We start from the raw sequence: 15427 nt of genomic DNA on the forward strand, positions 1-15427 counted from the left end.
TTAATCAGTATGTATTTTTGCAGATATAAATCTGCAAAGTAGGGGCGCCTGGGTGGCTCAGTTGTTAAGCATCTGCCTTCAGCTCAGGTCATGGTCCCGGGGTCCTGGGGTCGGGTCCCGCATTGGGCTCCCTGCTCCGCGGGAAGCCTGCTTCTCCCTCTCCCTCTCCCCCTGCTTGTGTTCCCTCTCTCACTATGTCTCTCTCTGTCAAATAAATAAAATCTTAAAAAAAAAAAAATCTGCAAGTAGTCTGGATAATCCTATTCCTTAATATTGTCTAAAGATGTTCTTTTTTGGTGAGTAAATAGTAATTTTAAAATATTCCCTGTGTGCTTTAGGGAACATTCATTCTCTAGGCCTGCGTTCAATTATTTTATACATGTATGTTAGGTCAATAATGATCGTTGATTTGTTTAAATCTATACTTTAATGAATTTTTGTCCCATCTGTAATTTACTGAGAGAACCGTCAAATCCCATGATATGATGGTAGACTTATTAATTCTTCCTTGTAATTCTGTTAATCTTTGCTTTGTAGTGAAAGCTCGATTATTAGGGAAAATATATTTTGAATTGCTATATATTCACTAATGAAATTTCTACCATTATGGAGTGGATTTCTTTTTTTCTTGTAATGCTTAACCCTACAGTATTTTTGTCTCATAATAATTTTAATAACAGATATTTGGTTAAAGATGGCATAATTTTTTTCCACCATTTGACTTAAAATATTTACTGTGTCTTTATGTTTGTGTCTTGTAACCTGTATATAACTGATAATTTTTAACTGGAGAATTTAGTCATTTACATGTACTGGTATATTTAAATTCATTTCTATTATATTGTTTGTGCTTTGTGTTTTTCCCTTTTTTTCTTGTCAATTTCTGAATTGAATTTTTGTTCAATTCTCCCCTTTACTACTTGGAAAATTACTGTATTTCCATGTTTTTGTGGCTACGCTATAAATTTAAACACACATATTAACAATAACATAATCCAAAGTTAATGAATACCTTAACTCACATCCCAAAGAATATAGGTGAACTGAATTTAATCATTGTATTTTCCTTTCTAGAAATTCAATTTGCTTTTTGTTCAGAGCTCTCTGGTAATATTTCAATTGATGAAAGTTTCTTAATCCTTCTTTCAATATGTTAAATTTTTTAATATAAGTACATTCATTAAATTACATTGGAGGATAGGACATTTGTAAGAGGATTTAACTGAATATACTATGTGTCTAATAAATCCAAAAACTCCTGATTTTTGAAGTGTGTGTGTGTTTGCGTGTGTGTGTGTATGTGTGTGTGTGTGTTTACATTTCCTTTGAACTTATTCTATGGACATTTTTTCACATTTTTATTATTTTATTTTTAATTCAATTAGCCAACATATACTATATCATTAGTTTCAAATGTATGTTGAACAACCCATCAGTTGTGTGTAACACTCAGTGCTCATCACATCATGTGCCCTCCTTAATGCCCATCACCCAATTGCCCCATCCTTCCACCCACCTCCCTTCCAGCAACCCTCACTTTGTTTCCTATAGTTAAGAGTCTCTAATAGTTTTTCTCCCACTCTGATGACTTCCATTCAGTTTTCCCTCCCTTCCCCTATGATCTGTGCTGTTTCTTATATTCCACATATAAGTGAAACCATGTGATAATTGTCTTTCTCTGAGTAGCTTAATTTGCTCAGAATAATACCCTCAAGTTCCATCCACATCAATGTAAGTATTCATCCTTTCTGAAGTCTGAGTAATATTCCATGTGGTGTATAGATTCAAATTTTTATTTAAATTCTAGTTAACATATAGTGTAATATTGGTTTCAGGAATAGAATTTAGTATTTTTGTATACTTTTGGTAAATACCTAGTAGTGCAATTGCTGGGTCATAGGGTAGTGCTATTTTTAACTTTTTGAAGAACCTCCATACTGTTTTCCAGAGTGACTGCACCAGTTTGCATTCCCACCAACAGTGTAAGAGGGTTCCCCTTTCTTTGCATCCTCCCCAACATCTGTTGTTTCCTGTGTTGTTAATTTTAGCCATACTGACAGGTATGAGTTGGTATCTCATTGTGGTTTTGATTCATATTTCCCTGATGATGAGTGATGTTGAGCATCTTTTCATGCATTTGTGATCATCTGGATGTCTTCTTTGGAAAAATGTCTATTCATGTCTTCTGACCATTCCTTAACTAGATATTTGTTTTTTGAGTGTTGAGTTTTATAAGTTCTTTATATATTTTGGATACTAACCCTTTATCAGATATATCGTTTGCAAATATCTTCTCCCATTCCATAGGCTGCCTTTTAGTTTTGTTGATTGTTTCTTTTGCTGTGCAGAGGCTTTTTATTTTGGAAGTCCCAATAGTTCATTTTCTCTTTCTGTTCCCTTGCCCTCCAAGGTCATGTCTAATAAGAAGTTGCTACTGCTGAGATCAAAGAGGTTGCTGCCTGTGTTCTCCTCCAGGATTTTGATGGCTTCCTGTCTCACATTTAGGTCTTTCATCCGTTTTGAATTTATTTTTGTGAATGGCGTAAAAAAGTGACCCTGTTTCTTTCTTCTGCATGTTGTTGTCCATTTTTCCCAACACTATTTGTTGAGGAGACTTTTGTCCATTGGATGTTCTTTCCTGCCTTGTCAGAGATTAGTTGACCATGTAGTTGTGGGTCCATTTCTGGGTCTTCTCTTCTGTTCCATCGATCTATGTATCTGTTTTTGTCCCAGTACTATACTGTCTTGATAATTACAAATTTGTAATACAGCTTGAGTCCAGAATTGTGATACTTCCAGCTTTGCTTTTCTTTTTCAAAATTGCTTTGGCTATTCAGGGTCTTTTGTGGTTCCATACAAATTTTAGGATTGTTTGTTCTAGCTCTAAGAAAAATGTTGGTGGTATTTTCATAGGGATTATATTAAATGTGTAGAATGCTTTGGGTAATATAGACATTTTGACAGTATTTGTTTTCCCAGTCCATGAGCATGGCATATTTTTTCTATTTCATTGTGTCCTCTTCAATTTCTTTCATAAGTGTTCTATAGTTTTCAGACGTTAGACCTTTTGCCTCTTGGTTAGGTTTATTCCTAGGTATCTTATGGTTTTTAATGCAATTGTAAGTGGGATTGATTCCTTGATTTCTCTTTTGGCTTCTTCATTACTGGCATACAGAAATGCAAAAGGTTTCTGTATGCTGATTTTATATCCTGTGACTCTCCTGAACTTGTATGTCATTTCTAGCAATTTTTTGATGGAGTCTTTCAGGTCTTTTACATAGAATATCATGTCATCTGTGAATAGTGAAAGTTTGATCTCTTCTTTGACGATTTGGGTGTCTTTATTTCTTTTTGTTCTGTGATTGCTGAGACTAGGACTTCCAATACTATGTTAAATAACAATGGTGAGAGTGGACACCTCTGTCTTGTTCCTGAACATTGAGAAAAATCTCTGTTTTTCCACATTGAGGATGATATTAGCTGTGTGTTTTTTGTATATGGCCTTTATGATATTGAAGTATGTTCCCTCTATCCCTACTTTGTTGAGGGTTTTTATCAAGAATGGATCATGTATTTTGTCAGATGTTTTTCTGCATCTATTGAGAGGATCATATGATTCTTATCTTTTCTTTGATTAATGTGGTGAATCACCTTGATTGATTTGTGAATATTAAACCAACCCTGCAGCCCAGGAATAAATCCCATTTGATTGTGGTGAATAATTCTTTTAATGTACTATTAGACTCGATTTGCTAGTATCTTGTTGAGAATTTTTGCATCCATGTTCATCAGGGGTATTGGCATGTAATTCCCCATTTCAGTGGGGTCTTTGGTTTTGGAATCAAGGTAATGCTGGGCTTGTAGAATGAGTTTGGAAATTTTCCTTCCATTTCAATTTTTTGGAACAGTTTGAGAAGAATAGGTATTCACTCTTTAAATGTGTGGTAGAATTCCCCTTGGGAAATCATCTGTCCCTGTACTTTTGTTTGTTGGGAGATTTTTGACTACCATTTTAGTTTCTGTCCTGGTTATGGGTCTGTTCAAATTTTCTATTTCTTCCCATTTCAGTTTTGGTAGTTTGTATGTTTCTAGGAATTTATCCATTTCTTCCAGATTGCCCAGTTTGGTGACATATAATTTTTCATAATATTCTTTGTACATTTTTTGTTTGTATTTCTATGGTATTGGCTGTGATCTCTCCTCTTTTGTTCATGATTTTATTTATTAGGGTCCTTTCTCTTTTCTTTTTGATAAGTCTGGCTAGGGGTTTATCAATTAGTTCAAAAAAGCAGCTCTTAGTTTCTTTGATCTATTCTACTGTTTTGTTTTTTTCTATATTATTTATTTCTTCTCTAATCTTTATTATTTTGCTTCTGCTGGCTTTAGGCTTTATTTGCTGTTGCTTTTCTAGCTCCTTTAGGTGTAAGGTTAGGTTGTGTAATTGAGACTTTTCTTGCATCTTGAGTTATGTCTGTATTGCTATATGCTTCCCTCTAATGACTGCTTTTGCTGCATCCCAAAGGTTTTGGATTGTCATGTTTTCATTTTAATTTGCTTCCATGTTTTTTTTTTTTTAATTTCTTCTTTAATTTCCTGGATAACCCATTCATTCTTCAGTAGGATGTTCTTTAGCCTCCATGTATTTGTGGTCTTTCTGAATTTTTTCTTGTGGTTGACTTCAAATTTCATAGAGTTGTGTTTTGAAAATATGCATGGTATGATCTCAATCTTTTTGTACTTGTTGTCAGCTGATTTTTGACCCAGTATGTGATCTATTCTGGAGAATGTTCCATGTGTACTTGAAAAGAATGTGTATTCTGGTACTTTAGGATGAAATATTCTGAATATATCTGTTAAGTTCATCTGGTCCAATGTGTCATTCAGAGCCATAGATTCCTTGTTGATTTTCTGCTTAGGTGATCTGTCCATTGGTGTAAGTGGGGTGTTAAAGTCCCCTACTATTATTGTACTATTATCAATGAATTTTTTTCTGTTTGTTATTAATTGATTTATATATTTTGGTGCTCCCAAGTTGGGGGCATAAATATTTACAATTGTTTGATCATCTTGTTGGATAGACCCCTTAGTTATGATGTGGTGCTCTTCTTTATCTCTTATTACAGTCCTTGTTTTAAAATCTAATTTGTCTGATATATAAATATGGCTACTCAAGCTTTCTTTGGAGGCCTTAAAATGATAGATGGTTCTCCATCCTTCCACTTTCAATCTGCAGTGTTTTTAGTTCTAAAATTAGCTCTTGTAAGTAGCATATAGATGGGTCATTTTTTAAAATCCATTCTGATACCCTATATCTTTTGACTGGAACATTTAGTGCATTTACATTCAGAGTGATTATTGATAGGTATAAATTTAGTGCCATTGTGTTACATGTAAAGTTGGTGTTTCTGGTGATGTTGTTTTTTCCTTTCTAGTCTTTGTTGCTTTGGTCTTTCTTTCGCCCTCAAAGAGGCCCTTTAATATTTCTTGCAGGGCTGGTTTAGTGGTCATAAACTCCATTAGCTTTTGTTTGTCTGGGAAACTCTTTATCTTTCCTTCTATTCTGAATGACAGCCTTATTGGATGAAGTATTCTTGGCTGCATATTTTTCCCATTCAGCACAGTGAATATATCATGCCACCTTCTGGCCTGCCAAGTTTGTGTGGAGACATCTGCTGTGAATCTGATTTATCTTCCCTTGTAGGCTAAGGACTTTTTTCCCCTTGCTGCTTTCAGGAATTCTTCCTTGTCTGTGTATTTTATAAATCTTACTACAATATGTCTTGGTGTTGGCCAGCTTTTGTTGATTTTAATGGGAATTCTTTGTGCCTGCTTTGTTTCACTCTCTATTTCCTTCCCCAGTTTGAAGTTTTCAACTATAATTTGGTCAAATAAACCTTCTGCCCCTTTTTCCCCCTCCTCTTCTGGGACTCCTATGATATAAATATTATTATGCTTTATGGAGTCACTGAGTTCCCTGAGTCTACATTCATGATCCAATATTTTCCTTTCTGTCTTCTTTTCAGCTTATTTCCCATAATTTTATCTTTTGTATCACTGATTTGTTCCTCTGCTTCTTCCATCCTTGTCATTACATCCAGTCATTTTTGCATCTCAGTTATAGAATTTTTAAATTTTGGCCTGACTAGTTTTTAGGTCTTTTATCTCTGCATTTAAGGATCTCTTTGGTTTCTTCTATGCTTTTCTCTAGCCCAGCTAGTATCCTTATGATTGTTATTTTTAATTCTGGTTCAGGCATATTACTTATATCTGTATGGTTGGATCCCTGGCCATGACCTCTTCCAGCTCTTACTTTTGGGATGAATTCCTCCATCTTGGCATTTTGCCCAGACCTCTGTCTACTGTGTATTAGGAAAACCTGTTACATTTCCTGCTCCTGAAAGTAAAGGCTACAATAAGAAGTCATATATTATCCAGGGCCTGGCACTTCAGGAGGTTTTTTTTTGGGAGGGGGGGAGGTTGTATGCTGTATGTACTCTGCTGTTGTGTTTTGGCTGCTCTTTTCCTCAGATCAGTCCTCTGCAGAGTTTCTCCTTGCCTGCAATGGGGAGTGTTTGGACCTTGTCCAGTGTGGCAAGTTTTAACTAGGTGTGTTTTGGTCTGCTTGTTAGAAAAGGCTAGATCCTATTTCCCCTAGAGCTAAAGTTTTGCAGCACTCTATGATCAGTAGAGTTGGTACATGCCAGGGATTTGTGCTGGTCTTCTGAGGAAGGGGTCTTTTGCACTGGCTTTCAGGACAGCTTGCCCTAGTAAAGATTAACCTGCAGGGTGAAGTGGGGCGGGGCTTGGTGTAAGTGGCTCCAGCCTCCACTGGGGGCACTGTGTTGTTCACTGAAGTCTGTCCTTTGTGGACAGTTTTGAAGACTTGTTTGGGATTATGTTCCTCAAGAGAGGATTTGAATTTGCTTCTACCATATACTTATTGCACTACAAACTCAGGATTATTTCCAGTTTTATTGTAAGCCTGAGCCTTTTATTTTTTAAAATAAAGTCTTTATTTTAAGATAGTTTTAGGTTCACAGAAAAATTACGAATATAGCACGGAGCGTTCCTTGTACTTAGTGTTCCCGTTGTTAATATATTACCATGGCAAATTTGTTCTAACTAAAAAACAAACATTGGGATGTTAAACTCTAGGTTTTATTCATATTTCACTAATGTTATCACTAATGTCCTTTCTCTTTTCTAGTATCCCACTCAAGATACCATAACACTTTAGTTGTCATGCCTCCTTAGTCTTTTCTGTTCTGTGGCAGTTTTTCCATCTTTCATTGATTTTGATGATCTTGACAATTTTGAGGATTACTGGTCAGATGTCTTGTAGAATTTCACTCAGTTAAGGTTTGGATGATGTTTTCCTCATTTTTAGACTGGGATAATGGGTTTGGGAAAAGATGACCACAGTGGTGAGTTGCGCTTTTCAACACATCATATCATGGGCACAATAAACTTTATCACTTTTTTGTTTTTAAATTATTGCACAGATAGTATGAATTTAAGTCTCTAACCCACATAATGAGGTAATTATCATTAGGAATTCTTGAGCAGAGATTTCCCCTTTTATGTTTCCTCTTGTGTCTACCTTTGTGTCTGGGAGAAAAGTAACTCCAAGCTAGCACCTACCTATTTTCACAATTTAAGAATGAGGGAAAAATTTTCTCAAAAAATTGTCTTCTTTGGAAATTTAGATTTTAAAATTAGATCTCTGAATATATAAATTTTATGTCTCATGTTTGGAGAAATATTCATTAGTAATTATCAGGTTGCTGTAACAGAATACCATATACTGAGTAGCTTAAACAACAAACTTATTTCTCTCAGTTCTAGAGTCTGGGAAGTTCAAGATCAAAGGGCTGGAAGATCTGGTGTCCATTAAGGGCTTGCTTCCTGGCTTATAGATGACTATCTTGTCATTGTATTCCAATGCAACAGAGAAGGAGCAAGTGTTATCCTAACTCTTATTAGGGCACTAATTCCAATCTGAGGGCTCCAACCTTAACATTTAATCCTAATTATCTCCCAAAGGCCCCACTTCCCAAACCTATCATACTGGGAGTAGTGTTTCATCATATGAATTTGGGGAGACACAAACACTGTCCAGAAGAGTAATCATCATATTTTATTTAATGTCTTTCAGTTTCTTACTAGCTGTGTAAACAAAACTTAACTGACTTTTAAGCCTTAAGCTCCTCACCTTTTATGGTGAGGTATAATAACACCTATAATTTAGCATGATGCTGAAATACTGTATGTGCTTAAGATGTTTGAAGTTATTATTAAAATGGAAAAGTCCAGTCTGATAAAGATAACAACCTGATACCCTTGTCTTGAAACCAAGGACAAAAAAGATCTATTTAATAGTCTTCTGTGACCTTTAGGATATAACATTCTTTGAAGTAACATACATGCAGAATAAATAAGGATCAAATTAGAAATAAATATGATTTAAACACCATTGATTCTTATGTGTTGAAAGTCTTTTACGAATTAGGCAGTTTGTAGATTCATAGAAATGTGTTAATGTAACATAACTGAGCCTTTGGTAAATGAGAAAAGTATGAAGATAAAAGAGCATATAGCTTTGGCCCCCATTTTAGTTTGGTAGAGTATATATTGTACATTTATGTAATTGCTATCTTTCCAAATATTTTATAACTTGTTCATATTTTAGAGAGACAGACATGTTTTTCCAGGTGTGGGTAATGAACTATGACTATTCCTGAGATCTCTTTCAATTTGTAGCTTCTTATACTGTTGAAAAGTGAGAAACTAAAAATAACTTCATTATTTTTATGCAATTATAATGATTGGGCTTTTCTACAGCCTTTCCCATCAGGTTTATCATCAAATACCTATTTTTCTTTGCTGAATATTTTATCCATTGCTGGAAAAACTTGCTGTTTTACATTGATTCTTCCATTCCTACACTGAGTTTATAAATATTATTTGTAAATAGCTATTGTCAATGCAGAAAGAAAGCCAAAAACCTAAAAAAGTGAATACTTACTTTACAATGAAAGAATAGTCCAAACATTTGAGCTGATCATTTGTAAATGTAAGTAAAAGTTAAGCCTAGTTATTCAAATATTATAACGAGCCATGGTTTGTTAAGATTTTGGTCCCTGGTTCTAGATGTTATTGATATAATAAAAAAAAATTTAAAGAAAGATGCTAAATATAAGGCCACACAGTTCTAGCATTATATCATGGAAGCGAAAGAACTCAGCTGCTATTAGCATGAATAGATGCAACATGGAAGCTATCTTTCATCCTTTTCTTAAACACTCTTTACTTTTCTACTTCTAAAATCAATATCTAAAAATATACTTACAAGTAAGAGTAATTTAACTCAGTGATCTTTACAGCAAATATACCTTTTTCCCATATTTTGAGAAGGGTCATAAGTAGTATCCAGATGGAAATTATGACAGTGTTCCTAAAAATCCTTATTCCAAACTGTGATAGCTGCTTGCCTATACTCAGGAAAGAGTGCAATACTCTCCTAGCTTTACATAGCTCAAAATCATGAACAGTAATATGCTTTTTAAACTTCTTTGAGTTTAAATATTTTTTAAAATGTTGGCATTATATAGATTACATGAAAAAATCATTTGCCATTTCTAAGGATATCTTTTCAAGTAACAAGATAATTAAATAGGTAGAGGTAGAGAAAGAACATTGCCTAAGAGGGAAAGAAAGCACTTGGGATTTTTCAATGTAATAAGTAGTATAGTCAGATATCAGAAATTGAGTTATTTTTATTAAATTGTGTGTATGTGGGTGTGCATGTGCTGTATGTGTGTAAGCCACACTTTATTCAAACAGCATTCATGGAAATTCACTTCTCTACATTTGCAAGAGTAAAATTTCTCATAGTGATACCTCCCTTTGAAAATCTGGTGCTCCATAACATGTGAATCTGTGGGGACATTTTGAGTGTCAAAACTCAGAGGAGAACTTTGTGTATCAGTACTGATATTCAGCTGTTATAGTAAGCATACTTCTTAATTTCTGCTGATGCTATTTGCATTTATCTGGAGGAATATTATAGATGGATTCCCTCTAGAAGTATCTGCTTCAGTCTGTGAAACAATAATTTATGTGGCTTTACTGGCTGAAGTATTTAGTTAAATTATTAGACGTTTAAAATTGGTTTAGTAATGAAGCAGTGGTAAATTCCTGTGCCTGATCCATGTCTACTTCTCTCTGTAGTTTAAAATAAGTTCTTATATATATTACACTTAATAGTCAAAGGCAAGAGGATTATTAAATCTTAAAATGGCCTCTAAATTGTGATGATCATGCAGATGAGTCTGCTCTAAAATATGGTTAATGCATTTTTTAAATTGTGATAAAAACACATATTTACCACCTTAATGATTATATTTCCCTTCACTTTTTCTAACAGGATTGCTGGGAACTTGACTTTCCTATATATATATATTTTTGAATAACCACCTTTGGTATTTATTACTTCATTTTTTATTCTACTTTATTAATTTCAATTTTATTACTCTTAATTTTATCCTTTTTTATTGAGGTATAACTGACAGAATATCCTACTTTCAGGTGTACGTAATAGGATTTAATATTTTTACATATTACTAAATGATTTCCATGATATGTCTAGTTAGTCTGTCACCATACAAAGTTATTACAATATTATATACCATATTCCCTATGGTATATATTACATTTCCATGATTATTTATAACTGGAAGTTTGTACCTCTGAATAAATCCCACTTGATTGTGGCATGTGATCCTTTTATTGTATTGTTGAATTGGTTTGCTAATATTTTGTTCAGGATTTTTGCATCTATGTTTATCAGGGATACTGACCTATAATTTTCTTTTGTTTGGTATCTTTGGTTTTGGTATCAGGTTAATTCTGGTCTTGTAAAATGAGCTTGGTAGTATTACCTCCTCTTCAATTTTTGCAGTGATTTGTGACTAGCTACTAACTCTTTAAATGTTCTGTGTAATTCACCTGCAAACCCTCTGGTCCTGGACCCTTATTTTGGGGGGAATTTTTAAATTTTTGATTTAATATCATTACTTGTAATCTATTCAGATTTTCTATTTCTTAGTGATTCAGTCTTGGAAAGTTGTGTGTTTTTAGGTATTTATCCATTTCTTCTAGATATTCTAATTTGTTAGCATACAATTTTTGAAGGAGCAAGTGGGATGGCTGGAGATAGAGTGGATACTGGCCAGGACGTATCAAGGTGTTCCACTTGAGGGCTGCCTGGCAGGATGGCTGAAGCTGGAACAATCATACAATGGGGGGGGCGGTATGGCATGCTGTGCTGGAGCTGCCTTGTAGAACTGCTGAGGCTGGAGCAGGTGTGGGCCAGAAGTGTCCTGTGGCATGATGTGCTGAGGCCACCTTGCCAGTATAGCTGGATTTGGGAGTCCTAGAGCACACTGATTTAGGGCTGCCTTGGTGGAATGACTTGACCTATGGTGGTGGGGAAGCTGGGGCATATCATGCTGGGTTTACCTTGGCATGGCTGGAGATGGTATGGGTCAAGGGCCCAGGATAGCCTTAGCAGAGGGGAAAAGAACACCTGGACCTTGCCCTTGCTTGCACTATGAAGATGGAATGGTACTGTAAAAAATGATACATGCCAGTTGCTCCAACCCCAGAAGGAATTCTAGCAGTTCCCTCTCCATTTGGTGGATGCTCTTCAATTAATAAGTGGATTTCCTTCACTTATCAAGTTGCCCTTTAAACCACTGCTTTTTTGCTGTGCCCTAGACTAGGTAAGTTTTTTCATAGGCCCCTCAGTAATTTCCTTTCCTTCTATAGGTCTCTGTGTTGGGGGTGGGATTGATGTCATTACAATGTCTCCATCTCTCCTACACTTCTCTGTATCATCCCTCTATCATTTGTTGTGCAGAAGCTCTTCAATCAGCCCTCAGTTCTTCACAAAGATTGTTCTATATGTAGGTGTAGATTTGGTGTGTCCACAGGAGGAAGTGAGTTCAGAGTTTTTCTATGCCACCATCTTGGACTATCCTCCTCTATATCATATTTTTTTAGGGGAGAGGTTGAGAGAGGGAGAGAGAGAGAGAGAGAGAGAGGGATTCACAGTACACTTGCCAACAGTTATTTTATTTTTGATAGTGGTTATTTTAATGGGTATAAATTAACATCTCATTGTGGTTTTGACTTATATTTCTCTAATGCTTAGTGATGTTGAATATCTTTTCATGTTCTTATTAGCCATTTGTATATCTTATTTGGAGAAATACCTATTTAAGTCCTTTGCCTATTTTTAAATCCAGTCTTTTTTTATTATTATAGATGTTCCTTATATAACCTGGATATTAACTCCCTGTCAAGTATATGATTTGCAATTATTTTTTCAATTCTATAGGTCGCCTTTTCACTATGTTCATTTCTTTTGCCATGCAGAAGTTTTTAAGTTTTGTGTAGTCCCATTTGCCTGCTTATTTTGTTGCCTGTGCTTCTGGTATCCTATCCAAGAACTCATTGCCAAATCCTATGTGACAAAGATTTTCCCCTATCTTTTCTTCTAGGGGTGTAATAATTTTAGGTCTTAGTCCCCTTTAGTTTTTAATCTATTTTGAGTTAATTTTTGTATAGTGTGCAACATAAGGGTCCAACTTCCTTCTTTTGCATATGGGCATAACATTTTTTTTAAAAGTACTTGATTGTACTTACGATATTTAAGTCTCCAAAATAAAGGTGGGACACCTGTGTAGCTCAGTCAGTTGAGCATCAGACTCTTGATTTTGGCTCAGATCATGATCTCAGGGTTGTGAGATCGAGCCCCTAATCAGTCTCCATGCTCAGCAGGGAGTCCTCTTGTCTCTCCCCCTCTGCTCTCCCCCCCACTCCTGTACCCATGCATTCTCTCTCTCTCTCTCATAAATAAAAAAAATAAAATAAAATAGTGGCTCAAGAGTTAGATGTGATTTACTTTCTTTCCCCCTTATGTATACTGAAAAGTATTTCAAAACAAAAGACTTAGAGGCGAATTTTCATGAAAGTAGCTTCTATGCAAAGATATAGGTTACTAGCTCCTCTGGACTCTTTGGAGATTGGCTCTGTTGGCATGCCAACAATTTTTTGGATGCAGATTGCTTTTGTGTTTTGGGGTAAGTATTCAGTAGACCACTTTGCTACATTCCCATCACTCCCTGTTGTAATAGCAGCACTTAGGTCAAGTGGCAGGGGCTTTCAACATCACCCTTTCACTTTTATTTTTCTCATAGCAGAGTTAAGAGGAAAGCAAACCACTACTTGTACCCTTATCTATTTCACAAGTGGGAAAAATAAAAATTGACCCAGAGGGCTACATATTTCAGGAAAAGATAAGGGGTATTTTTTTTCCCTATAAATGAAGAATATTTTTCAACCTGGCATATTTCAAACATTCACATTATCTTCACACCCCTTATAGGCATTTGAGTTTGCAAACCCTGTTTTAAGCCATAACTCATGATAACAGTGAGAAGTGTGCCATAAATATTCTCAAAAGTTCATCATTATGTATCTTGCTCCTGAGGGAAGCACATAAATGATAAAAGGCTTTATTAGGGTAGGTCGGAGCACTTCTCCCTTCTGTTCAGTGCATACTATTTTTATTTTTTCCTCAAAATTGAATAAAAGTCCTCTGGCATGTGAATCCATGAAGTAGGGTACCAGATCACAAATTCTCCAAAACACTCAAAATTAACATTTTGAGCAAAACTTTTGTCTCCATTGTGAATTTGGTTGTGTATTAAACTGCTAACCATTAGTAATTAAGAATAGATTTAAACTGCCTACAGACTTCCAGCCTGTTTCAACAAGATTCTTTACTTTTCACACATATATTCACATGCACAATGATAAGATTGGTGATAATAAAGTATATAAAAGATAAACAGGTTTCAACAAAACAATTCTATAAGGAAAATATTTAAACTTTAAAAGAAATCCTTTCAAGTCCTTTAAAGTTCTTTGGGGAAATGCAACATGATAGGAGAATTCTGGTTACTGTTTAAATGTGAAATACTTCATCCATTATGGTAACAAAAGTGGTTTTAACAACTATGCTTGCATTCCTTTAAAATTTCAAGGTCCTTTGGGTCCTTCTAAGATGAATGCCCTTTATTCCTTACCTCTCACTACTTAAGTTATTTTCCGAAGATAGCAATGTTTGCTGGTTTAACTGACTCCAAATTTAGGCATTATTTCATTTTTTCCTTTTCTTTCCTTACAAATGGACTTCAAATATTTTTCCCTCCAAAAAATTGTCCCTTCTTTGTGCTTCTCTGGTGTTAGCAGAGCCCACTGGGAACTATACTTCTACCCCTCTGTACAGCACCCTATGTTGTCCTTCCTTTAGTCTCTTCTTACACTCTGTCCACTCACACAAATTCACTTCCCAGTTCACAGCAATAGGATTTCTAATACCATTACAGTAATCCAGGGGGTCTTTTTTTTTTTAAACATTTTTAAATTTAAATTCAATTAATTAACATATAATATATTATTGGTTTCAGAGGTACAGGCCTGTGATTCATCAGTCTTATATAATACCCAGTGCTCATTACATCACATGCCCTTCTTAATGTCCATCACCCAGTTACCCCATCCCTCCACCCCAACCCTTCCAGCAACCCTCAGGTTGTTTCCTATGATTAAGAGTCTCTTACAGTTTGTCCCCCCCTCTGTTTTCATATTGTTTTATTTTTTCCTCACTTCCCCTATTAATCTGTTTTGTTTCTTAAATTCCACATATCAGTGAGATCATATTATAATTGTCTTTCTCTGATTGACTTACTTTGCTTAGCATAATACCCTCTGGTTCTATCCATGTTGTTGCAAATAGCAAGATTTCATTTTTTGATGGCTGTGTAATATTTCATTGTATATCTATATACCACATTTTCTTTATCCATTCATTTATCAATGGACATCTGAGCTCTTTCCATAGTTTGGCTATTGTGGACATTGCTGCTATAAACATTGGGGTGCACATACCCCTTTGGATCACTTCTTTTGTATCTTTGGGGTAAATACCCAGTAGTGCAATTGCTGGGTCACAAGGTAGCTCTATTTTCAACTCTTTGAGGAACCTCCATACTGTTTTCCAGAGTGGCTGAACCAGCTTGCATTCCTACCAACAGTGTAGGAAGGTTCCCTTTTCTCTGCATCCTCACCAACATCTGTTGTTTCCTGACTTGTTAATTTTAGCCATTCTGACTGGTGTGAGGTGGTATCACATTGTGGTTTTGATTTGTAGTTTCCTGATGCCAAGTGATGTTGAACATTTTTTTCATGCGTCTGTTGACCATTTGTATGTCGTCTTTGGAGAAATGTCTGTTCATGTCTTCTGCCCTCTTCTTGATTGGATTATTTGTTCTTTGGGTGTTTAATCCAGGGGTTCTTA

Source organism: Halichoerus grypus, chromosome 1, assembly GCF_964656455.1.
Source record: "Halichoerus grypus chromosome 1, mHalGry1.hap1.1, whole genome shotgun sequence".
NCBI classification, from domain to species: domain Eukaryota; kingdom Metazoa; phylum Chordata; class Mammalia; order Carnivora; family Phocidae; genus Halichoerus; species Halichoerus grypus.